The sequence below is a fragment of the Cupressus sempervirens genome, chromosome 8 (genome assembly GCF_028749045.1).
Source record: "Cupressus sempervirens isolate cs-2001-9-10 chromosome 8, ASM2874904v1, whole genome shotgun sequence".
Lineage (NCBI taxonomy): Eukaryota > Viridiplantae > Streptophyta > Pinopsida > Cupressales > Cupressaceae > Cupressus > Cupressus sempervirens.
In genome coordinates this window covers 284,422,570-284,448,296 of record NC_143125.1, presented here as the reverse complement: position 1 = coordinate 284,448,296, position 25,727 = coordinate 284,422,570, and the positions used below count along the sequence as shown (strand labels likewise).

The 25,727-nt window shown below is 33.1% G+C and overlaps 1 pseudogene; it reads right to left on the bottom strand.

The window, feature by feature from the left end:
- Window positions 1-756: 756 nt before the first annotated feature.
- LOC149542544 (regulator of nonsense transcripts 1 homolog) overlaps window positions 757-25,727 on the bottom strand; it is a 69,253-nt pseudogene continuing 44,282 nt past the window's right edge.

Genomic DNA, 25,727 nt, shown 5'->3' with positions numbered 1-25,727 from the left:
AAAATATATCGAAACATATTATAGCTATTATATAAGCAAACAAGTGAACATTCTTAAGCAAAAAATGAGTGAATATTCTCCTTAGGGCATCCTATTGAAAAAAGCTACAAAAGGTAGTCCGTAGATACAAAAAAGTCAGAGATGTATATCCAATCAAAATCATATATCCTATCAAAATCTATATCTACAGATCAATATAGTCTGCACATAACAAAAAATCAAAGATGTAAATCCAAAAAAATCCAAATCTACATATCAATTTAATGACTTGCCTAATAAATGGTCATTTCTAGTATTTGCTACTAAGTAGCCACTTTGGGAATTCTGATTCAAAAAGTCTCTAGGGAGGGCACCTTTCATTTTTTGGGTGACATACTCAACACCATATCCACATTGAGATGCCTATGTAAAAACTTATATAGTAAGATTGTAATTCAAAATGAATATTCAATTAAAGTCTATAAGTTCACACAATAATTTTCAACTAAAATCTAAGAACCATCACCTAAGTATTGAATTCAGCTACATTGTAAGCCATGTGAGAGCCTTGACTCTAAAATATTCCCCAAGAAAATCCTAGACAGAAGGGGTTTACTTCAAATTTATAATTTTCAATTTGACAATATACAACACAAAAAATCTATCTACTTGTTTCATTACCAATCACTTTTTGACATCATTGATTTAAGGCATGACATATATGCTCAACGAGTACCTGAGACATTTCCCATAGCTTTCTACAACTATTAATATTTCCTACCTATCAAACAAAAGCCAACAAATATACATGATTGCTTGGGTCAATAAACTAGTTTGAGATAGTGGACCTCCAACTAAAGCTTGGATTGATAGATTTTCAAGACTAGCAAAGTTGAAACTAGATCCCATACCTCTAATTGGTTGACATGAACCTTGATGTGGTAAATGCCCCCCAATGGGACCACCAACACTTCCATATCCTGCACCAAATCCTCTGTTACCCATTTGTGGCCCTTGAGGAGCACCTATTGCTCCATGAACACCACCTCATGAAGGAATTGCATAAGGTTTACCAAATGGTATTCCAAGGTATGGTGGAATAGGAACCCATGGAAAAGGAAAGCCAGCTGGGTGCACCCCAAATTTTTTATTTCCATTAGGTAACTATCCAAATAGCATGAATGAATTGTCTAGATAGCATATGCACATAGTTGGATATAAAGATTGAAACATTTATAAATTTATGTAGTTAACAAGAATGGATAAAATGATTAGATCCTTAGAAAATACTAGAAATCACTTATCTAACAACCTACATCTATCTATAAAATGTTACCTCTTGCATGAGCATTCCTTTTATCATTCACTACCCCAGCATTGAAGTTGTCAGCAACATTAGTTGGCCCACCCCCAGGGAAAATTATTTGGTCATTATAAACCTGTTGTTCATGATAAGGAGATCAAAAGAAAGATTAATGTATTATAATAGATAATGGTGCTTTTAAGTTGAACTATCATATTAGCATACTATGCAATCAAACCACATATATATGAGTGGGGCCCAAATCTAAATATACCTAACATTATAGTAATGAAAGATACTTTTAGTGTAAAGTAATTAGATTTCCACAATACATTAAAAATGCATATTAGTCTTCTAGAATTTGATTCTTTAAGATTTTATAACATCATGTGTTGGATCACACATGATGATCCATTACAATGAAGGAGAGTGCAAGAGAATAGAAAAATAAAGTATGTGATCCATCATGATGAAGGAGAGTGCAAGAGAATTGAAAAATATGATTTTTTAATATTCTCTTGCACTCTCCTTCATCCCAAAGATGGATCACCGTGTGTGATATGAAACTCTAATGTTAAAAATTCCTATAGTCATTTTTCTCTTCTCTTGCACTCTCCTTTATCCTGATGAATAATTACTGTGTGAGATCTAAAACATGGATGTTAAAAATTCATATAGTCAAATTCCAAAAGACTGATATGCACTTTCATTGTAATCAAATAGTAAAAAAGAAAACATCTTTACTAGAATGAGAAGTGTTTCTATTTATCATACAAATTTTAAGCAATGGAATCCCTACCTAAAACAAACATAAGCAACATTGGACCCAACATCTAAGGAAATTTTTTCACAATCATCTTTTAATCACCATCAAAACTAGAGTGATTTAATCAATGGAAACATCTTTTACCTTCTTTGATTTCTAAAACCGTACCATACTCTAATTCAAATTTTTTAGTGGCCCTTCTACTAAGCATTTGTATTCCTATAAAGAAACATAAATGATATCATAGAGCTTTAGTAACTTGTATATACATCACATAAACATGCATAATAGACCATGATTTTAGATCATAGAGAATAAGCATTACCTTATAATAAGAGAGTAAACCATTCCAAAGTGGTTGTTTTCTTAAAACCTTTGGATTCCCCAAAACAACAATACCATAGTGACCTCGTGTAAGTGCAACATTCAGCCTCTGGGGGTCATTCAAAAATCCATTACCCTAAAGCACATTTTTGATGCAATGCACCATGCCTAGCCATGTGATTAACAATGTAGGCTTGGTGTCCTTCATATGGTGTGATTACCCCAGTCTATGAAAAGTAACACAGTGAGTATAAAATATAGAAAAGAGCTTTATAAACCAAAAACATTCTTTGAAAAATCAAATAATACCTAGCAAAGAATTACACCACTTCTCAAAAAAGTTGTTATGATCTTCTCCACATTTGTAGATTTAGTTCTATTTAGATAAGATGTGCCACTTGCAATTATCTCTTCTTGCCCCATTTGAAACAAGAAATTTTCAATAAACTTTGAATTTTGAACAGAAAATATTACTGATAATAGTAGCAATTGTAATCCGTTGAATTCACAAGGGACAAACATAAGATATAATAATAATACATAGATTTGGTTGCCCACCTACACATAAAATAACATGGGCCAATTTGGCACTAGCCATAGAAAATCAATTCTAATTAACTGTCTCTCAATTACAGTTACACCATTCTAAAGTGTGCCTTAATAGAAGTTGTTTGAAGGAAATTCAAATAAAGATGGATGCATATGATATTGAACCTGCAAAGGATGCAAACTCAATCTATAAGTGTTTTTCAATGCATCTCAACTTATTAAAAAATTTAGATTATTCAAATATCATTAGAAGGAAAAATTCAAATGATCACAGAGTGCAAGATCATTCCCAAATAATAGCTTCAATTCTATGAAGCTACTGCAACAGGGTATGTGTAGGATCATGGTGTGCCAAAAAGTGGCGATGTGAAAAAATTAGTGTTTGAGGACATCTAAAATTGCTTCAAAATCCACTCTAATATTTTTTTTCCTATCTAGGTACCAAACTTGGAAAGTAAGTCCTGACCCTTATCAAATATTTGATTCAATATCAAATACCGAATATTATCGGATATCTAATATAAGATCAAATACCTGATAACATGAAAAAATATATAGAAGTATATATGAAATAGTTAATTAGTTATTACATTAAATAATTATAAAGTAATAAATATATCTTATATTATTTATGAATATTAATATTTCTATATTTGGAAAATCATTCACAAATATTAATACGAGTAAAATATAATATAATAGTATAATATAATATAATACATTACCTAATATATAGTATTATAATATTAAATATAATATATATTAATGTAATATAATATAATATAATATAATATAATAATGTAATAGTAATATATTATAATATAAAATATAATATATAGTAATATATTGTAATATACTTGACCCACAGGTGTTCTAAACCATGGGGTGACATGGCAATATTGGATATCCAATATTGTATCAGATATCCAATATAATATCAGATATCTGAAATCTGCCAGTTGTTATAAAAAAAAACATAGAGCCTGCGGGCTCATTGTCATAGTGTTTTATTGTGTTTGTGCTCGGATATCAGATACGACATTAGATATATGATATTAGGTTTTTTAAATATAAATTCAATAGATTTTATCATGAATTTATTATTTTTAGTTAAATATAGGGTTTTTTGACAGAAATTGTTAAGATTAAGGTTTTTTTAAATATATATTATGTTTTGTAAATTAATAGGAATGGTTGATCAAAATGATGACACCGAGGCAAGGAATAATATTCCTCGTAACCCCCCACCATAAAACCATCCACCAAATAATCCACTACCCCGTAAAAACCCTCCTTGAATTGAGGATTTGATAAATGAAAATCTCATCAAATTGAGGGGTTTGCGAAGAACATATAATAATGTACCTGCATTGGCTCCTATGTTATCCATGTTAAACACCATAGTGGATAACATTGAAACCCTTACCAACCAAAAAAATGCCACTCTTCATTGGTGTGACAAAATGCATGAGATGTTTGATGATGGCTTGGACTATGATGAGGTTGTGGCCCTCAATATAACCAAAGAGGATTTGGCTAGCCTTTTTGCAAACCCAAAAATGGGTATACCAATCAACAAAAAAAAACCCAAACTATCGATTAAATGGTGCACAAATGATGCCATATGTGCAAACTTTTGGGATTGTTGGTGGATGGTTTTTGATATCCCTCCACATAGAAATTTAGAGGTGCCATTTTATTTCCTTAGAAAATTATATGCGGAATTTGTGTTGAAACTCAAAGTGAACTATTGGAGCTTGAAGCCCAACATGGGTTTAGGAGTAGGATCTCCTCAGGATAGACCCTCTTCCCAATGGAAGAAAGCTGGCACTTTCATCCCCCCTACTGATATCTCCCCCCCTCCTTGAATGCAGCATCCTAATATTATGGTAGAGGCTAGCTCTTAGACCATCAGAGCCATTCATAGGTTGAGTAGCCTATTGATATCTCATGCTAGGTCAGTCTTGCCTCCCCATGTTGATGATGTTGGTGCCAGTTCATCATCAGCTAGCTCACCACACATTTGTGTGCCTCACACTTGAATTACATGAAAGATTATTTTCCTAGGTCTCATAGGTGATCTTCCTAAGTATGATTTTGTATTAGACAAGGATACACCAGACACAAGTGTAGAGGCTATAGACCCTGATGCGAGAGAGGAAGAGAATGTAAAGGGATGGACTCCTTCGGTGTCAGCATGTGTATACATTTTTTTGTTATGACATATGAAATTTAAATTTAATTTTTATAATAGACTGATTTTAATTTTTAAGCCATACTAACTTATACATGTATGTGATCTTCATTCATGTTTAGTTGATGACCAAGAAGGAGCTCAGACCGATTGACGATGCCATGCTCTCAACCATTTCATTTGGCCTTGAGACATCTACTATACATTATGTTGTGTTTGCATTGTTTTTTATATTTAATATTGTAGCATATATGGTTGCTAATCTTTCTTTTCTCTTGCAGGTAACACCTATCTTGGGGGGACAAAGTGCAGGGGATGAGCTAGCATGCATTGACAAAAGAAAGTTAATTAGGTGCTTTCTATTTGTTAAATATTGATGCATTCTTGTAAAATATTTGTGGTAATGAAATTTAATTACATTCTTTATTGTATATAGGGCATAGCTATCGGCGATGAGCTTGTACTGATTTCGGGTTGTAGATGCTCAGACATTTCCATTTGCACTGAGAGCCCCATTATATGTATAAGTATCATTTTAAAAAATTTTCCTTGTCTTCATAAATAAATTCAAAATTGATTTTTGTGATATTAAAAACTACTATTTTGTATCTCATAGGAGACTTCTAGTGCACATGAGGTTCAATGAGAGAGTTATGTAGATTTGATGATGTAGGCACTCTATCCTGAGGAGGAGCCTACAATAGTAAGTTATAGTTTGAATTCATGATTAAATATGTTATAAATTTAGCATGCTATGAATTATAATGTTATAGTTTAAGTTACAGATTCATCTAACAAACATATTTGAACATACACAACCCATAATTAGTGAGGTACAAGCATTTTCAAGGGCATACGAGAGGACTCCTAATTAGCATAGGAGGATGACAAGGGAGGTATTTATTATGAGATTTTAATAGTATAAATCTTCATTATAAAAAGGATCATTATGAATTTGAGTAATTCAATGTTAGATGCAAAGAATCATATAAATTTAGTAGTCTAACTTTGGGTTTTCCTTTTTTGTTTATGTAGGAGGCATTCAATCCACCTAGTGCAGCAAAGAGGCTACATTTTGATCATCCACTAGCACCCTAGGATAGTATAGTTGTCGTAGGATACATCATGAGACATTTTGAGATGATATATGCCACATTGTTTACAAAAACATTAATATTATACACATTCTGATGGCATGATCAACCACATTTTGTATATGGATCTATGTCTTTTGATATATATTTGAGTACTTTGTCTATGGATATATGATCTTTGATATATATTTGTGTAAAATTTTGTCTATGGATACATGTATTTTGATATATATTTTTGTCATTTATGTGCACAATGATATACATATTAATTTAGTATCTAGTGTAGTTCAATTTATCGTGGATCATGTGTATTGTTCGTGTTTATGGAATATCATTAATTTTGATTATGTTTGTTATATTTGATTCAAATGAAATAATTTGAGAATAAAATTTTAACAACCTTTATTATCAAATTTGGATGCAATGTTTAATTTAAAGTGCTATCATGACATAAACACACTTGTTAACCTCCTACACAAGGTTCAAATAACTCGAAATATGATTTTAAACTCCACCTTCAACCTTGAAACTAACTCTTGGCTTCAAATATAATCTCAACATAGTTAAGGACTTTATTCCTCAACCATGGATTCTATTCCCAACCACAAACTCATTCCTAAACTCATAATCTTTGATAACTAGCACTTCACTTTGTTACTATCCTCATACTACAACTTTTCAATTTCAACATAACCTCAAAATATCCCAACTTAAGAGACTTGATTGGATCAAATGATTTTCACCTTGTTACTATCTCTTAAAAATGAGATAGGTTATTTTAGGCCTCAATATCACTATCCTATAGCATTCGATGGTTCATCAATAGCCCTCATGAGCTTTGAGTTATGACCCTCAGAAGATCGACTTTGAAATACACTTAGAGCACCTTGGAGACTCCTTTGTATGGGGTGGTTGTGAATGATGGATGGTCTTTGTGGCCAAAATGAGGGTGTCACTAAGGTTCACCCACACACCTAAAGCTAATGGCACTGAATATTCGATGCCAAGATCATCTGTTTCAAAGTTATGCTATGGTGCACCTATGAATTAAGGCACACTATGAGTTTTAGCATCGAGCGAGATAATTGTGCCAAATCTAAAAAAAATTTGATCTCTTGAAAATAAGATAGGTTATTTTAGGCCTTGGCATCACCATCCTATAAAATTTGACATTTTATCTATAGCCCTCACGAGCTCTGAGTTACGACCCTCAGAAGATCGACCTCAAAATGCACTTAGAGCACCTTGGAGACTCCTTGATATGGGGTGGCCACGGACAATAGATGGTCTCCATGGCTAGCAAAAGGGTGTTACTAGGATTCACCCACCCACTTGGAGCTAATGGCACTGATAATTCGATGCCAAGATCAATGGTTTTAAAGTTACACCGTGGTGCACCTATGAACTAAAGCACACTATGAGTTTTGGCATCGAATGAGATCATTGTGCTAAATCCAAATAGAAGGTGATCTCTCAAAAATGAGATAGGTTATTATAGGCCTTAGCACCACTATCTTATAGCATTTTATAGTTAATCAATAGCCCTCGCAAACTCTAAGTTATGACCCTTGGAAGATCGACCTTGAAACACACTTATAACACCTTAGAGACTCCTCATTATGAGGTGGCCACAGATGATGGATGATCTCTGTGGTCAAAAAAAGGGTGTCACTAGGGTTCACCCACCCATCGAGAACTAATGGCACTAACGATTCGATGCCAAGATTAGCAGTTTCAAAGTTATGCTGTGGTGCACCTATGAGCTGAGGTATACTACAAGTTTTGGCATTGAGTGAGATCATTGTGCTAAATCCAAATGAAAGGTGATCTCTTGAAAATGAGATAGGTTATTTTAGGCCTTAGCATCACCATCCTAGATAGCTTTTAATGGTTCATTGATAGCCCTCATGAGCTCTAAGTTATGACCCTTAGAAGATCAACCTCAAAATGCACTTAGAGCACCTTGGAGACTCCTTGGTATGGGGTGGTCGCTGACAATGGATGGTCTCTGTGGCTAGAACAAGGTTTTCATTAGGGTTCACCTACCCACTTGAAGGTAATGGCACTTATGATTCGATGCCAAGATTAGTGGTTTCAAAGTTACGTTGTGGTGCACCTGTGAACTAAGGCATACTGCAAGTTTTGGCATTAAGCGAGATCATTATGCTGAATCCAAAGAAAATGTGATATCTTGAAAATGAGATAGGTTATTTTAGGCCTTGGCATCACCATCCTATAGAATTTGATGTTTCATCGATAGCCCTCATGAGCTCTAAATTATGACCCTTGGAAGATTGACATCGAAATGCACTTAGAGCACCTTGGAGACTCCTCGATATAGGGTGGCCGTGGATGATGGATGGTCTCTATGGCTAGAAAAAGGATGTCATTAGGGTTCACTTGCCTACTTGGAGCTAATGGAACAGATGATTTGATGCCAAGATTAGTGGTTTCAAAGTTATGCTCTGGTGCACCTATGAACTAAGGCACACTATGAGTTTTGGCATTGTGTGAGATCATTGTGCCAAATCCAAATAGAATGTGATATATTAAAAATGAGATAGGTTATTTTAGGCCTTGGCATCATCATTGTATAGAATTTTATGTTCCATCGATAGCCCTCATGAGCTCTGAGTTACAACCCTCGGAAGATTGACCTCAAAATGCACTTAGAGCACTTTAGAGACTCCTTAATATGGGGTGGTCTTGGACGATGGATGCTCCATGGATGGAACAAGGGTTTCACTAGGGTTCACCCAACCATCCAGAGCTAATGGTGTTGACGATTTGATGCCGAGATTAATGGTTTCAAAGTTACGCTCTAGTGGTCCTTTAATGTTAGAATGTTATTTTTATGCAATTTTATGGATGTGTATTTAAAAATTGAATAATTTAGAATAATGGAAACTAATGTCTCATGTCTAAAAGACAAAGACTAATAAGTATGAATCTAATCCTTCAGTAGTCTAGTCAGTTCAATATTATATTATAGATCTCTTTAGATGGGTGTATAGATATCTTTAGGTGGGTGTATCAATAAAGATAGTAGCTATAATAACTTACCAAGGGGAATTTACTATGCTTAGTTTTCTTCATGAAGAGAATAAACATTTCCCAAATGCCCATTTCTTGAACTACTTACAAAATGAAGAAAACATTAGAAGTGTTATTTAATGACAACGATTCAACTCTTTAATTAAAGATTTAATATTATTAATATTATCTAATGTTTAATATTAAAAAGTGTAATTTTCTTCTATCTTTTTTGATATTATTGGAGAACTACAAATGTTTTGTGAATTCTAGATGTTTCTTTTGATGAATGCCCCTTTTATTATTAAAGAACATTCAAAGCCAAAATTTTTGAGTAAAAATGGAGGATCTTATTTAATGAAGCTTGTGCACACTATGTTTTATTGTAAATTCTTTACAAAAAAAATGTATGCATTGCATCAATCTCTTGTATAATACAAGAAAGATTCTATAATTTACTAGAAAAAAATCTTGAGATTGTTACTTGCAATAAACGTATTCTATAACAAATAATCGCATACATTAATCATTTAGAGAGAAAGATGTATAATATGTGGCTAAAAAGGCATGGAGTTGTAAGAAGAAAAAAAAGAATATTTCATACATTTAATTTATATTAACATCAATCCAAGCTTTGTGATCAAGCCTTCTTTAGAACCATCATTAGAAGGAGAAAACTGATGAAGGATTGTTAGATTGTGTATGGAAAGCATGATGAAATAAAGAGTACTAAGGATGTCACCAACTGGCTAGAGAACCTATGAATCCTAGTTAATGAATGAGAAAACATAAAAAAAGCCTAATTGGTCTGGCTCTATTCATTTAGTTCATATGATAGTTTTAGATACTATGTTTAGTATGTTAAGTTTTTCTTTATTTTGTTTTTTGTTTTTCTCTCCTTTCTACTTATTTTGAGAAATAGTTGGAATACCTTTTAAAAGAACTTGGGGTCCCAACACTGGTTGGGTTGGAAAACTTTAATTTTATTAAATATTTTTTGCATTATGGTTCTCTCCTCTCTATCCCCTTTTTTTTATGCTAGTGTAACTCCTAACTTCTCCTCCCCACTAAGATTCTTGGGCATGTAGAGCTAGATTGTGGATTTTCTCCCAAACATGGCCAAGGTCTTGGCTAGGTTCAATTACATTGATGTTCACAATGTTGTGGTCTTGGCTTATGTAAGCCACACAATTTTTTGTATAGGGTTTAGGTTTCTAGCTTGGAGGGTGTCTTCATGTTGGAGTGCTTGAGATAGGTTTTGTGTTTACCAATATAACCTAGCTATATGTTCAATCTCTTGCTTCTTCTCTTAGTGGTGACTTTATTCTCTCTTACTCTTTATTATTCTCTTTTCTTACCTATGGTGAATGGCTATGTTGATATGTGAGAGTAAAGTTAGGAAATTTTTGAGAGATCAAGATTCTATGCAATTTCTTTGGCCCCCTCTCTCTTTATCTTGGTGATGATATTTGAATAACCTTTGTGCTTCAAGGTTTTTTCTTTTTTAAAATCTATGTTCATGGTAGTTGGGATGCAAATTTAATAGTAAGTATGGCCTAGTAGTATGTGTCTTTCTCCTCCATTTTGATTTTTATCCATGCAGATGTTGAGAATTTTTTGGGGATTCTCTATGAGGACTCTTCATTTCTTCTATAGTGTCTCTATTTCTCATCCTTCTTAGAAGATTAAAATTTTTATGGTTATTTTTGGTGGATCATCTTCTAGATATATGTTTTCTTTGGTTGGGAAGACATGGAAATTTTGGTAGACTTGGAATGTTTAGGATCCTTAGAAAAATCATTGAATTTTTGGGGTACTTTTCAAAACCCTACAAGGTTTTAGGTTCCTTTCAAAAATCCATTGGACTTGTCTTTGGAGGCATAATGATCTTCTCACTATAAATGGTTTCAAGGGCCTACTAACCCCTTCCTTATTAATTAAAAGCATTAGTTTGGTATCATGAGGCTATCAATTATATTATTATTTTTGAAAGAGATTTTAGTAGAGATAGTCTAGCTTCAATTTTCATATATAAAAAGTAAAATCTGAAATATAACTAAAGAGTAAAAATATTATAGAAAGTTTATAAAAATTGAAAATCCACCTCTCTATGAAATTAATATATCACAATGATGTAAAAGAGACAATCATGGAGAAAATTAAATTGATCTTTTCTTTTCAAGTACTAAATTATATCATGTAATTTAGACCACTCATCATAAATAAAAATAGAATAATTCAAATATTTTGCATGTATTTGGTTGTGTATGTGTTATTTTGAATAGCTTGTCTTTTTCATTATTACAAAAACCATATAAAAAAAATCCTCACATTTTACATCATCATACATCATAAATCTTAGGAATTCTCCACAACACCCCCCGACACTCTTCATGATGTACCTACACACCAATATCATAAAACAATTAGTAACTTATTTTATTAAACAAGATAATTAGTGGTTCACTAAAACATTATGAAGAAAATAACATCAGAAGTAAATATACCTAGTTGAGTGTTCTAGTAGGGTCCTCTCTCAATTTTAGGGTATCTAATAGGGCTTCGTGATTAGAATTAGTAATAGTAAAAAGTTCTTTTACTTTTGGTCTCCTTGGTGCTTCAACAAATTTACATTTGTTTCTATAGTAAGATGCAAATATATGAGAGTTATTTTGTGCTTCCAATAGTCTTCGAATGTAGGAATTTTGTTCAACCAATGCAAAGATATGTCTTGGCTGAAGTAGATCTAATATATGGTTATGCTGAAGTAAACATTCCATGTCACCATTTCTGATAGAGGGTATGATAGACAATGGAGTAAGATAATATGAAGCCCATGTATCCACCCACTCACTCAACACACAATGATCCTAATCACACTAAAAGAAACTAGGAAAAAAGAAAGCTAGTTGTCATGTCCAAATGGTCCATGTACTAGAATCAAAGCTCTAGAGTGAATTCCTTTTTTATGAGTCTCTCACTGTAGCACAATCTGATCTATTAGCTATGGACCCTTCCTCAACCAACCAAAAGAACCTGTGTACCACTAAATCAAGAGTCCCCTCCTATGATAATGCTAAACTACACCAATCAACAATGCTACGAGCATCAAGAAGCTCTGCTACTAAAATCTTCAGTTTCTCCTTAACTAGAGCTCTCTTCACACATGCCCCTGCTCCATCATGTTCCCCTTTCCCATGGCTAGACTAAAAAAAATTGCCAAATATGAGGTAAACCCTCTCTCTATGTGCATACTACACGACCAATAAAACATGCGAGCATTCTTGAATTGACCTATATAGTTATCTAACCAAATGATATGTCTATCCATAGCAATTGCATGCTCATGTAAGAAATCAAAATAATTCTTGAAACAATGTTGCACAAACTCATGAGAGCAAGATCTATCGTCACTCATATAAAAGTGATACTCTCTAATAATCTTCTAATTATCTTTTGCACTATCAGGGGCATGCCTATATGTTATGTGGACAAAAATAGCAATATGAATGGAATTGTAATACTGAGATTGTGTCTTCTTTTGAGGTTGAAATGTGTAGTTCTTAACAAAATTGACAACTGATATAATAGTACCAGTGGGAAAAGTCTCCTTACACATTCTAAATTGTTGATCCAAACACTAAGACCTATGACTATGTCTTGCATACTTGTAGAAAAGATTTTCCTTGAAATCTGAAATAAAACTAGCCACATTGATTTATTTTCCATCCAATTCGCATCTAGAGCCCTCACCCCCACTCTTTAATGTGTATTCCACCATTTCATATAACTTTTTTATTTTATTTTTGTCTTTCCAAGATCTTGTTCACACCCCTCATGGAAACATGTGTCAAACTTGGATAAGCCACCACATTCTGAACACTTCTCATTTGAGAAAGCATTTAAATAAAAGAAACAACCATCAACTCTACAACATAAAAAATGATCTAGCAAGTCTCTTGATGATTTTGGAAGCCCACTAGCACCACAATTCTGCAACATTTCTTTACTTTGCAAAGTAGAACAGATGGAGCGTAATAGTTCATGGTGCATAGAAAAATCAACATGATATTTGCAACAACATGTATTTTGAATTTTAAGTGGCACACAATAAAATGGCTTTAAATATTCAAAAGCCCTTTTGTGATATATGAAGACTTGGATGACTCTCTAAATTGTTTGAACAACATAGTTTGACATACCTCCAAATAGTGTATAGGATGTGGCATGCAGTCTCTGAAGCCAATTCTCAACTTTAACATGTCTTTAGCATTGGGTAATACTTGTGAGCTAGAGTGCCAAAATTGTGTAATTTCTTCCTTTACATCATTGGATAGCTTCTTATCAAAATGTGGAAGTCTCCCACCAAATGCTCATGTTTCATTTTGAAGAGGATCATCAATTCTCTTTCATCGACTACGTGCTCTTCTCAAAGTAGTATGATTTAGGTTCAAATCAATACAAGTTTGTCTCATATATCTACCCTTTCTCAAATGATGACTTACCAAAGAGGTTGTAATAACACTTCAAGCAGCTCTGTTATCCTTCTCCCAACTATATTTCCCAATGCTATTGTGAGAACTGAAAAGATTCTTCAAAATAATGGCATTTCTTTCCAAATTTTTATTGACACAAACCTTCAATTTGGAAAGCATAGGTCTCATCTTTTGCATCTTAAATAAGTCCATAAAAAGCTAACATTGTTCCACCACTGTCTTGTTGCCGAAAAACATCTCATATAGTCTTGAAGCCCATAACCAAATGGTTCTTTCTAATTTTTTCCCTTTCAAATAGGTAATAATCATTTCATCAATTTCAATTATCCATTTTGGTGTTCTAGAACCTTCATGTTGATTATAATTAGGAGATATGAAGGTTCTTGTGCATTAGGTTCCTATGCATTGTCATGTTCAACATGGTTAATTATGCAATTTACATTATGAACTGATAGCATTTCGTCCTTGAAATTTTCATTCTCTAAATTTTCAATCCCAGCATTATCATTTTCAATTGGTACATTTTCATTCCCCAACTGCACATATTCATTATCTGACTCTGTGATTTCACCTTCGACTAATTCATCATCAACTTGACTGACATATAACATACCTTGTCTTTTCCTTTGGCATTCTATTTTATCCCTTTCCCTATATGCTACAATTTCTTCATTGGATACCTTCCTTTTGTGTTTAGCCTTTCGATGACTACTACTACACATCTAGATGACAATATCAGACTCCTAGGTTTATATTATCAAACTTTTTTAATTGGTTGGGCCCCAAAATGTGACCTTTTCTAAAACCTATGAAAAAGACCCACAAAAAGTGATATTGTTGGATTTGCAGTGATAAGGAATATTTTGGAAAAATCATGACAGTAAAATTAGATATCCGATACTGGTAGCATAAAAATATTGGAGGGAAAAATAAATTTGTGAGTTATATGACTAATTTGAGTTATGACTAATCTATAAATATATATATATATATATATATATATATATATGAAAATAAATTATATTATATTATTATTATTATTATTTAATATAATAATGTAACTATCAATATCTAATAATATATTATGTTATTATTATTATTATTATTATATTATAACATAATGATAATAATAATAATAACATTATAATGTAATAATAATGTTATTATGTAATTAATAATGTAATATATTATATATACATTATTAACATATATTATTATTATCATCTATAAATTATAACGTATAATATGTTATTATTATTATTATCTATAAATATAATATATATATGATTATTATACTATATTATTATTATTTTTACTATATTATTATATTTTTTACTATATTATTTCTATTACAATCATTTATATGAGTTGAAGGGGCCCTTTCGACACATTCCATGATGACATATGTCTCTAGGGGTCCTAGGAACCCTAGGAACATATTATACTCATTTATATGGGTAGAAGGGGGTCATAGGATGACCTATGACCCCTTTCAACTCATTCCATGATGACATATGTCTCTAGGGGTCCTAGGACCCCTAAGAACATATAAGAATCATTTATATGGTTCAAAGGAGGTCACAGGGTGACCTATGACCCCTTTGGACACATTCCATGATGACATATGTCCCTAGGGGTCCCATGATCCCTAAGGACATATTAAAATCATTTATATGGGTCAAAAAAAATCAAAAGATGACCTATGACACCTTTCAACACATTTCATGATGAGATATGTCCCTAGCGGTCATATGACCCCTAGGAACATATAAGAATCATTTATATGGGTTGAAGGGGGTCATAGGATGACCTATGACCCCTTTCAAAAAATTGAATGATGACATATGTTGAATGCAGTCATATGATGATTAATGACCCCTATTAACACATTACATGATGACATATATCTGTAGGGGTCCTACGACTCCTAAGAACATATAAGAATCATTTATATGGGTCAAAGGGGGTCACAAGGAGACCTATGACCCCTTTCAACACATTCCATGATGACATATGTCACAAGGGGCCCTAGGACCCCTATAGACATATTAGAATAATTTATATGGGTTGAAGGGGGTCACATGATGACCTATGACTCCTTTTGATGCATTCCATGATGACATATGTCTCTAGGGCTCCTATGACCCTTAAGGACATATTAGAATCATTTATATGGGTCAAAAGGGGTCACAAGACAACCTATGACCCCTTTCAACATATTTTATGATGACATATGTCTCTAGGGGCCCTAGGCCTTTTAAAGACATATTAGAATCGTTTATATGGGTCGACTAGGGTAATAAGATGACCTATGACACCTTTCGACACATTTTATGATGACATATGTGTCTAGGGATCTTAGGACCCCTGGGGACATCTTATAACTGTTTACATTTGTTGAAGAGGGGCATAGGATGACCTATGGCCCCTTTTGACACATTCAATTACAACATATGTCTACAGGGGTCCTAGGACTCCTAGGGACATATTAGAATCATTTATATGGGTCAAAGCGGGTCATAGGATGACCTATGAGCAATTTTGACACATTCTATGATGACATATATTTTTAGGAGTCCTTCAACCCCTAGTGACATATTAGAATCATTTATATGGGTCGAAGGGGGTCACAGGATAACCTATGACCCCTTGCTACACATTCCATGATGATATATCTCTTGCAGTCCTACTACCCCTAGGGACATATTGGAATCATTTATATGGGTCAGAGGGGGTCACAGGATGACTTCTAACCCCTTTTGACACATTCCATGGTGACATATGTCTCTAGAGCTCCTAGGGCCCCTGGCAACATATTGGAATCATTTATATAGGTTGAAGGGGGTCACAAGATGACCGTCACAACCTTTCAACACATTCCATGATGACATATGTCTCTAGAGGTTCTATCACCCCTAGGGACATATTAGAATCATTTATATGGGTCAAAAGGGGTCATAGGATTACCTATCACTCCTTTCGACATATTCCTTGATGACATATGTCTCTAGGGGTCCTAAGACACCTAGAGACATATTATAATCATTTGTATGGGTCAAAAGTGGCCACAAGATGACCTATGTCCCTTTCAACACATTTCATAATGACATATGTCTCTAGAACCCCTAGGGACATATTAGAATTATTTATATGGGTCGATGGAGGTCATAGGCCATTCAAAACTTCTCATAATGACATATGTCCCTAGGGTTCCTATAACCTCAAGGACATATTTGAATTGTTTATATAGCTCAAAGGGGGTCACGGGATGACTTATGACCCCTCTCGACACATTCCATGATGACATATGACTTTAGGGGTCTTAGGACCCCTAGGAACATATTATAATCATTTATATGGGCTAAAGGGGGTCACATGATGACCTATGACCTCTTTTGACACATTCCATGATGACATATGTCTCTAGGGGTCCTACAAGCCCTAGGGACATATTAGAATTGATTATATGGGTCGAAAAGGGTCACAAGATGACCTATGACCCCTTTCAACACATTTTATCATGACATATGCTTGTAGGGGTCCTAGAACCCCTAGGGACATATTAGAATCATTGATATGGGTCAAATGATGTTATAGGATGACCTATGACCCCTTCCGACACATTTTATGATCACATATGTCTCTAAGGGTCTTAGAACCCCTAGAGATATATTATAATCATTTATATGGGTTGAAGGGGGTCATAGGATGACCTATGACCCCTTTTGACACATTCCATCATGACATATGTCTTAAGGTGTCCTAGGACCCCTAGGGACATATTATAATAATTTATATTAGCTGAAGAGGGTCATAGGAGGACCTATGACCCCTTTCAACACAATCCATGATGATATATGTTTGTAGGGGTCCTACGACCCCTAGGAACATATTAGAATCATTTATATGGCTTGAAGGGGTTCACAGGATTACCTCTGACCCCTTTCGACACATTCAATGATGACATATGTCGCTAGCAGTCTTAGGACCCCTAGGAACATATTAGAATCATTTATATGGGTCGAAGGGGGTCAAAGGATGACCTATGACCCATTTTGTCACATTCTATGACATATTTCTTGAGGGGTCCTAGGACCCCTAATGACATATTAGAATCATTTATATAGGTTGAAGGGGCTCACAAGATGACCTGTGACCCCTTTCAACACATTCCATGACTACATATGTCTCTAGGGATCTTATGACCCCTAGGGACATATTAAAATTGTTTATATGGGTCGAATGAGGTCATAGGATGACCTATGACCCCATTTGAAACATTCCTTGATGACATATATCTCTAAGGTTCTTAGGACCCTTGGGGACATTATAATAATTTATATGGGTCAAAAAAAGACACAGGATGACCTATGACCCTTCGACACATTCCAGAACGACATATGTCTCTAGGGGTTCTAGGACCCTTCAGGACATATTTAGGTTATTTATATGGATTGAAAGGGGTCATAGGTCTTTCGATGCATTCCATGATGACATATGTCTCTAGGGGTCTTAGGACTCCTAGGGACATATTAGAATCATTTATATGGGTTGAAGGAGGTCATATGATGATCTATGATCCCTTTCAACACATTCCATCAAAACATATGTCCCAAGGGGTTGTAAGACCCCTAGGGACATATTAGAATCATTTATATTGGTCAAAGGGTGTCACAGGATAACCTATGACTATTTTTGACTCATTCCATGATGACATATGTCTCTAGGGGTCTTAGGACCCTGAGGAACATATTAGAATTATTTTAATGGGTTGAAGGGATTCATAGGATGACCTATGACCACTTTTGACATATTCCATGATGACATATGTCTCTAGGGGTCCTAGGACCCTGGGATGTATTACAATCATTTAAATGAGTCGAAAGGGGTCATAAGATGACCTCTGACCCCTTTCGACACATGTCATGATGACATATGTCTCTAGGGGTCCTAAGATACCTAGGGACATATTAGAATGGTTTATATTGGTTGAACAAGGTCATAAGATGACCTATGACCCCTTTCAACATAGTTGATGATGACATATGTATCTTGGGGTCCTAAGACCCCTAGGGACATATTATAATCATTTATAGGGGTCGAAAGGGGTCATAGGATCACCTATGACCCCTTTCGACACATTCCATGACAACATATGTCTCAAGGGGTCCTAAGAACCCTAGGGATATGTTAAAAATGTGTATAAGAGTTGAAGGGTGTCATAGGATGACCTATGACCCCTTTTGACACATTCCATGACAACATATGTCCTAAAGGGTTGTAAAACCCCTAGGGACATATTAAAATAATTTATATGGTTTGAAGGGGGTCACAGGATGACCTATGACCCCTTTCAACACATTCCATGATGACATATATCTCTAAGGGTCCTAGGAGCCCTAGGGACATATTAGAATCATTTATATGGGTCAAAGGGGGTGACAAGATGACCTATGACCCCTTTCAAGAAATTCCATGACAACATATGTCACTAGGGGTCCTAGAACCCATAGGGACATATTAGAATTGTTAATATGGTTCGAAGGGGGTCATAAGTCTTTCGACACATTCCATGACGACATGTCTCTAGGGGTCTTAGTACACCTATGTACATATTATAATCATTTATATGGGTCGAAAGGGGCTATAGGATGACCTATGAATCCTTTCGACACATTCCATGACAACATATGTCTATAAGGGTCCAAGGACCCCTAGGGATATATTATAATCATTTATATTTTTTGAAAGGGGCCATAGGATGACCTATGACCCCTTTCAACACATTCCATGATGACATATGTTTCTAGTGGTCCTAGGACCCTTAGGGACATATTAGAATCCTTTATGTGGTTTGAAAGGGGCCATAGGATGACCTATGACCCCTTTCGATACATTTCATGACAATGTATATCCCTAAGATCCCTAAGACCCCTAGGAATCCATTGGGAATGCGTCAAAGGGGGTCACTACAAGCCCTAGGGACATATGTTGTCATGAAATGCATCGAAATGATGCATTTTATGATAATATTATATTTAATAATTATATAATATTGTATATTTTAATATAATAATAATATATTATTAGATTATATAACAATAATAATCATATATGTTACTAGATTATAGATTTAATAATAATAACCATATATAATAATTTAGTCATATAATATTACTATATATATTTAATAATTATATTTATCAATATATTATATTGAATAATAATAATCATACATATTACTATAATATAATAATTATTATAATAATAATAATAATAGTTAATACTTATAATATCAATGTCCATACTTTCCCCAAATAAATTTCCCTCTAAAACAGTCTAAAGTTTCCCTCTTAAATTTATTTTCTCTCAAATTTCACTCCCTCCAAATTTAAAATTGAAAAAAATCTCTCCTCTCAAATTTCCCTCCAAATTGCTATTGAAAATTCTTGCTAGTGATTGGATATCCAATTTCAAATTTACCAAGCCTATTTTGTCAACCCAAAAAACATGTTTGAGAAGGGTTTCACTAACACTCAAAATTTGGGTAGCCATTTGACAATGTTATTTTCATCAAAATTGAATGAAACGAAAAGGGCATTTTTATAACACTCTCAAGATTCCATCGATATAATTGCTGTCAAATTCTGAGTTTGATAAGTATTTATTACTTAATTTTCAATGAAGATGATTGTAAAGTGCTAATTGACATACTAATTGAAAAATAGCTATAACTTTCAAATGGTATAACACTTTTTTAAATCCAAAAGTTGCATCACATTCTATGCTTTGCCTAGTATAAGAAATTTTTTATAAAAAAATTAAATTTGGTAAAAAAATTTATTAGTTAAAGTGGTTAGACATGAAATTTATTTTTCTAAAAAGTTTTTAGTAGAAAATTCATATTTAATTATTTATTTGAAATAAAAATACCCAAAAATATGCGTCACATCTAGACATGAGTCTAACTTTTATATCTATAATTATATTTAAAAAAATTATCATTTGATTTTTATTAGGGTGGTTAGACATACACCTACTTCTTTTTTTGCCCTAAAATTTTTATAATACTGCATTAAAATCCAAACTTTTGACCAATGAATTATTTTTTTCTCCAGATAAGGTCTAGTAGTTCAGAAATTACATTCAATTTTCTATAGATTATTTTCTTACAACTTTTTGATATAAAGTCCATAACCACTTTAAAATTATGTGTTAAGTTGACATAACCTTGATTTTCTAGTTTTTGTCTGCCAGTTAAGGCCATAGTTTGGTTGACCATAATCGTGCACATACTCAACATACATGCATTAAATTTCTATGGATGCTAGAAAAAAAAAAAAAATCATGCTAAGTAAAATGAACTTTTCTTGCAACCTATATAATTTTAGAATAAATGATGAAATTGAGACATAACAACTAAGAAATAATCTGCATGCAATTTATAATACAAGAGATGCAATAATACTTTGAACATTACACTAGACTATACATCTCTTGTGTATTATACCATACAAGAAATAATTCATCTACCAAAACTTCATTGGAATATATAATAAGTGCTAGTTAATGTGATCTTCATTTTGAGCATACTAGAACACAAACAATAATCTAACCTCTAATCTGAAAGGCTTAACACCCAAGAGTACAAGTCACTCGAACAAAGATTGTGCAAGACCAGCATGAGCTGCCTTCTTACACATTATCACAGGACCAAGTTGGAAGTGATCTCCAACTAGTACCACCATATGCACTTGTAACTCTAGGCTTATTACCTACTTTGTTCCAAGAATTAATGGAATTAAGCACTCAGGTTCAGTGGCTTGTGTGGACTCGTCAATGAGGTCCTGTAGAATTAGAAAACTATATGTTAGAATTTCCATTGTGAGAATGTGAAGTCTACTATAAGTACACACAAAATTTGTCATTTAATGAATGGAAGTCAATGGTGGGTACCAACCTGAAAAAACCTAAAGTTTGATATTCGAGGATCACCAACACCAATGCAGGTAGAGAAAATGACATCAATAGTTTGAGCTATATCTCTCTCTATTGCTATTTTAAGTGCCTTATACTTCTTCTCATCAACACTTGATAGTTCCCCTATTACAATAGTTAGAACAAAGGTATTATTCAACCTTAAGAAACAATGTATAGAGGTATATGTTTAAAAAATGATTCATGTTAAAAAGAGGTATTAGACTACACCCATAACCACAAGAAATGTTTTTAACACTATTCATCAATTATATACCACAAAATCTATTATATGTTTCAAAATTAACATGAACTTTAGTAGAAACATATTGAGTCCCAACCAAGCCATATAGGCATAATGGACCATGGTTGGGAACAAAGTATTTTTTTGCCTTACCAAATTTAGGTTTGAGTTATATTTTTCAATTTTTATGCCATGGTTAAGAAATGAATCATTTGTTAAAATAGACATAAGTGTATAAAAAGGATATTTTAATGCTTTATAAAAAGTGAACAAGGATCTTATGATACATGTCAAAAGGTTTGTGTTCACTTTCATTTTCAATAGGGATAAAATATGAAAGAAGTTAGTCAGAATTGTTTTATTATTATTAGATTTATTCATAAAAAATGAATTCCAAATGATATTTCAAAAATATCAAAATGTCTAAGAAAACATTAAATCTTATCGTCGACCAATATATTCATGAACTATATTTAGTAGACCATCATTTTTCCATTTACTTCTTGATATTATGTGATACTTCCTCTTTACTTTATGTTGTTTTGCTTACTTTGCTAAATGATATACAATAGCTATAGATGCAACCGTTTTTCCTATTTTAGGGGGGCCTTGAATTAAACTCATAGGTATAACAAATGGTATATCACTACACTTATATGCATGATGAATTTATAGTGATATCAACAAAAATTTGCTATATTTCTTTTTTTCCAAATATATACATTTTAACTTATGAATGAGCTAAAGATTTTAAAATGACATGCACAAAACTAAACCAGTTATGAGAAGAGGGTTTATAACACAAACTTGATGTGCTACTGCTACTTTTTGAAGGTATGAAATATCACCAGGTGGCCCAAGAGGAAAATGTCTATAAATAAGGCTGTTGTGGACTAGTATATACACAACCCCACCAATGGTGATTCCTATGCCCTAGAAAAAGTTTATAGACCCATTAAACCCCTTTAGCTGTAAACATAAGAATTAAGTAAATTTTCAACAATGTCTTGTTCACCATTTATCTAGATGATGGAATATAAAATGACCCAAATTATTATTGCACCATTTTCCAAGATTCAATTCATAAAAATATAGAAGATAAGGTAAGGGGCAGCCCATACAGCACCAAAACAAAGAATTGGCACAAGGCCTTTGTAGTAGATTATGTATTTTAGTAAGACATTGGCATTGATGGAATTGAGTATGGTAAATATATCATTCATTTCAAAAGGTCCACCTCTAGGCCTGCGATGAGACTACAAAAGCAAGTGAATGTTTGATTAGAATAGAGTAAGTAAACCTTTTTTTTGTTTTAGTGGAATTTTAGGGTTGAAGATCATTTTTTCATCCAGTTTAGCTGAAACTACAATAGCATTAATTTTATACCTCATGGATATTTCAGAGAGCACCATGCTAGAATTTTTGGTGAACCGAGTGAGCTCAATGCTCCATTCCAACCTATATACACAAAAATGAACTTAGACCCTTCCAAATAAAAGTGGCAAAAAAGATGACTTATTGGGATGAGAAGATAAGAAGTAGATGGATTTGGGTTTTGTGATTCTTTGGTATGTTAGTTTGAGCTTCACTTGGTTTCAAGAATACTATAATATTCTCTACTTAACAAGGCTAAACACGTGAAGGTGGAAGCTCATCTGGCCTCACCCCCCTCCCCCTAACATCAATCTAAATTACCCATTATCATATAATTACATACTTCATTCATTCATTCATCCATTTATAAACTATAACATTCAATCAATACAACCACATAACATTCATCAATATGATATAAAATTCATTAATACACAATACTAATCAAGACTTCATTAACACATAACAATATTAATTAACATACAATAAAAATCAATATTAATACACATTATTCATAGATAATTACTTAGAAAAAAGTTCTTTCATTATCCAACAAGGTGTATCAAAGAGCATTTTTAAAACATCATTTCTTCTTTTTGTTTTTCTTAGCTCTCTTAAGAAAAATGCTCATAGGAGCATCAATATCTTCCTCATTGTCCTCCTCTTCTAGCACGTGTAATGTGAAATTATGATGCCTCCTTCTCTTTGGAGGAGTAGAAGGCTACTGCACAAAATGGGACTTTGTTGCAAGAACAATTAAATAGGATAAATTGGCATACTCTTTTTCTTTTTCAAACTATTACAAGTCTATAATTAAGTACTAGCACAACCTAACATGCATTTTTTATACCTAACAATGCCACATCATGTACATTAACATTTTTATCTACCACCACATCAACATTTTGAACACTTGGAACATGCTCCACTCCTTCACCATGATGTTCAACATGCTCTAAAACATTCAAAAAAAGAATACATGTCAAATTGCAATTGAAGATGTTAAATTGTATTAATAATTGCATAATTAATTTCCAATAGAAAATTAATACCTCCACCACTATAATGCACATCATGGCCTTTTTCATGAGTAGGTTCTATGATAGGATGCGAAGGCTAGAGTAAAATGTTATGCACATTGTTATGCAGTTAATTCACGTTCAAAACTAACACTAAAAAATAATCTTCTTAACTATTCAATTTTATTTACTTTTCTTTTGACCAATTTACATGTGAGATATCATTTGGTGTACTAGATTCTGGGCAAGGGTTTCATATTCTTTGCGTAGGCGTGTAGCCATGACTTTATAGCCTTCCTTCAAGGCAATTTTTCTATCTTCATCTGTGAACTGCACATTTAATCTCATGTTTGACCACCTTAACTAATTCAAAACTTTGAAAAATTTAATTTTTATTATTTTTTCCTTATAGAAGAAGACACGTAGAATGTGATGCATCTTTTTTATTTCAAAAATGTTGTACCATTTGAAAGTTAGAGTTGTGTTTCAAGCAATGTAGCAATCAACACTGTATACATAACTCTATTAGAAAATAAGTAATAATTACTTACTAAAATTGTAATTTGAAAAACCTTATATGTATGGAAAGCTAACAATATTCTCAAGAAAACCTTTTTATTTCATCAAATTTTGGTAGGAAAAAAGTTGTCAGCTACATGTTTGAAGTAAAAAATACACATAAACAAGCCAAAAACACATTTTCAAGAGGTTTCTAAAGATAACCATGGGTGAAAGTAAAAAGCTATGTCACCCTTTGTGATATTGAAGAGGGTTATGGCCGAAACACTTATGACTGTACCAAATTTGGCTATACCAATTTCAGTTGTACATGCGTGGCAGTTACGTGTGCCAATGTGGCTTGTACCATTTCAGTCGAAACACTTTCGACCAAAATGCTTTCTGTCGAAACACCCCAATTTTATAAAACCGCCAAAAAACACTTTGTGACTACCATTTTCACTATAGTGGTTTTGAATTTCTTGGAGTGTGGTCTAGGTGTTTCGACCGTAACAAGTTAGTGACTTTTTTTTTCCCATTTAAAAAAAAAATTTAAGTGTTTTTTGTTAGTAAATGTTAATGCTAGTCAAATTAATTTTTTTTTACGTGTTTTATGAGTGAATTATTTAGATTTGTTAATTTTTAATATTTTTAAATTGTTTTTTAGATTTGTTAGTAAATGATTTAAAACATAAACAAGATTGTAGTCAAACATTAGGTAAAACTGTAGAAAAACATTATTTAAAAATGTACAAAAATATTAGGCAAAGATGTAAAAAAACATTAGCTAAAAAATGTAGAAAAACATTAGGTAAAAATGTAAAAAAACATTAGTTAAAAAATGTAGAAAAACATTAGGTAAAAATGTAAAAAAAAA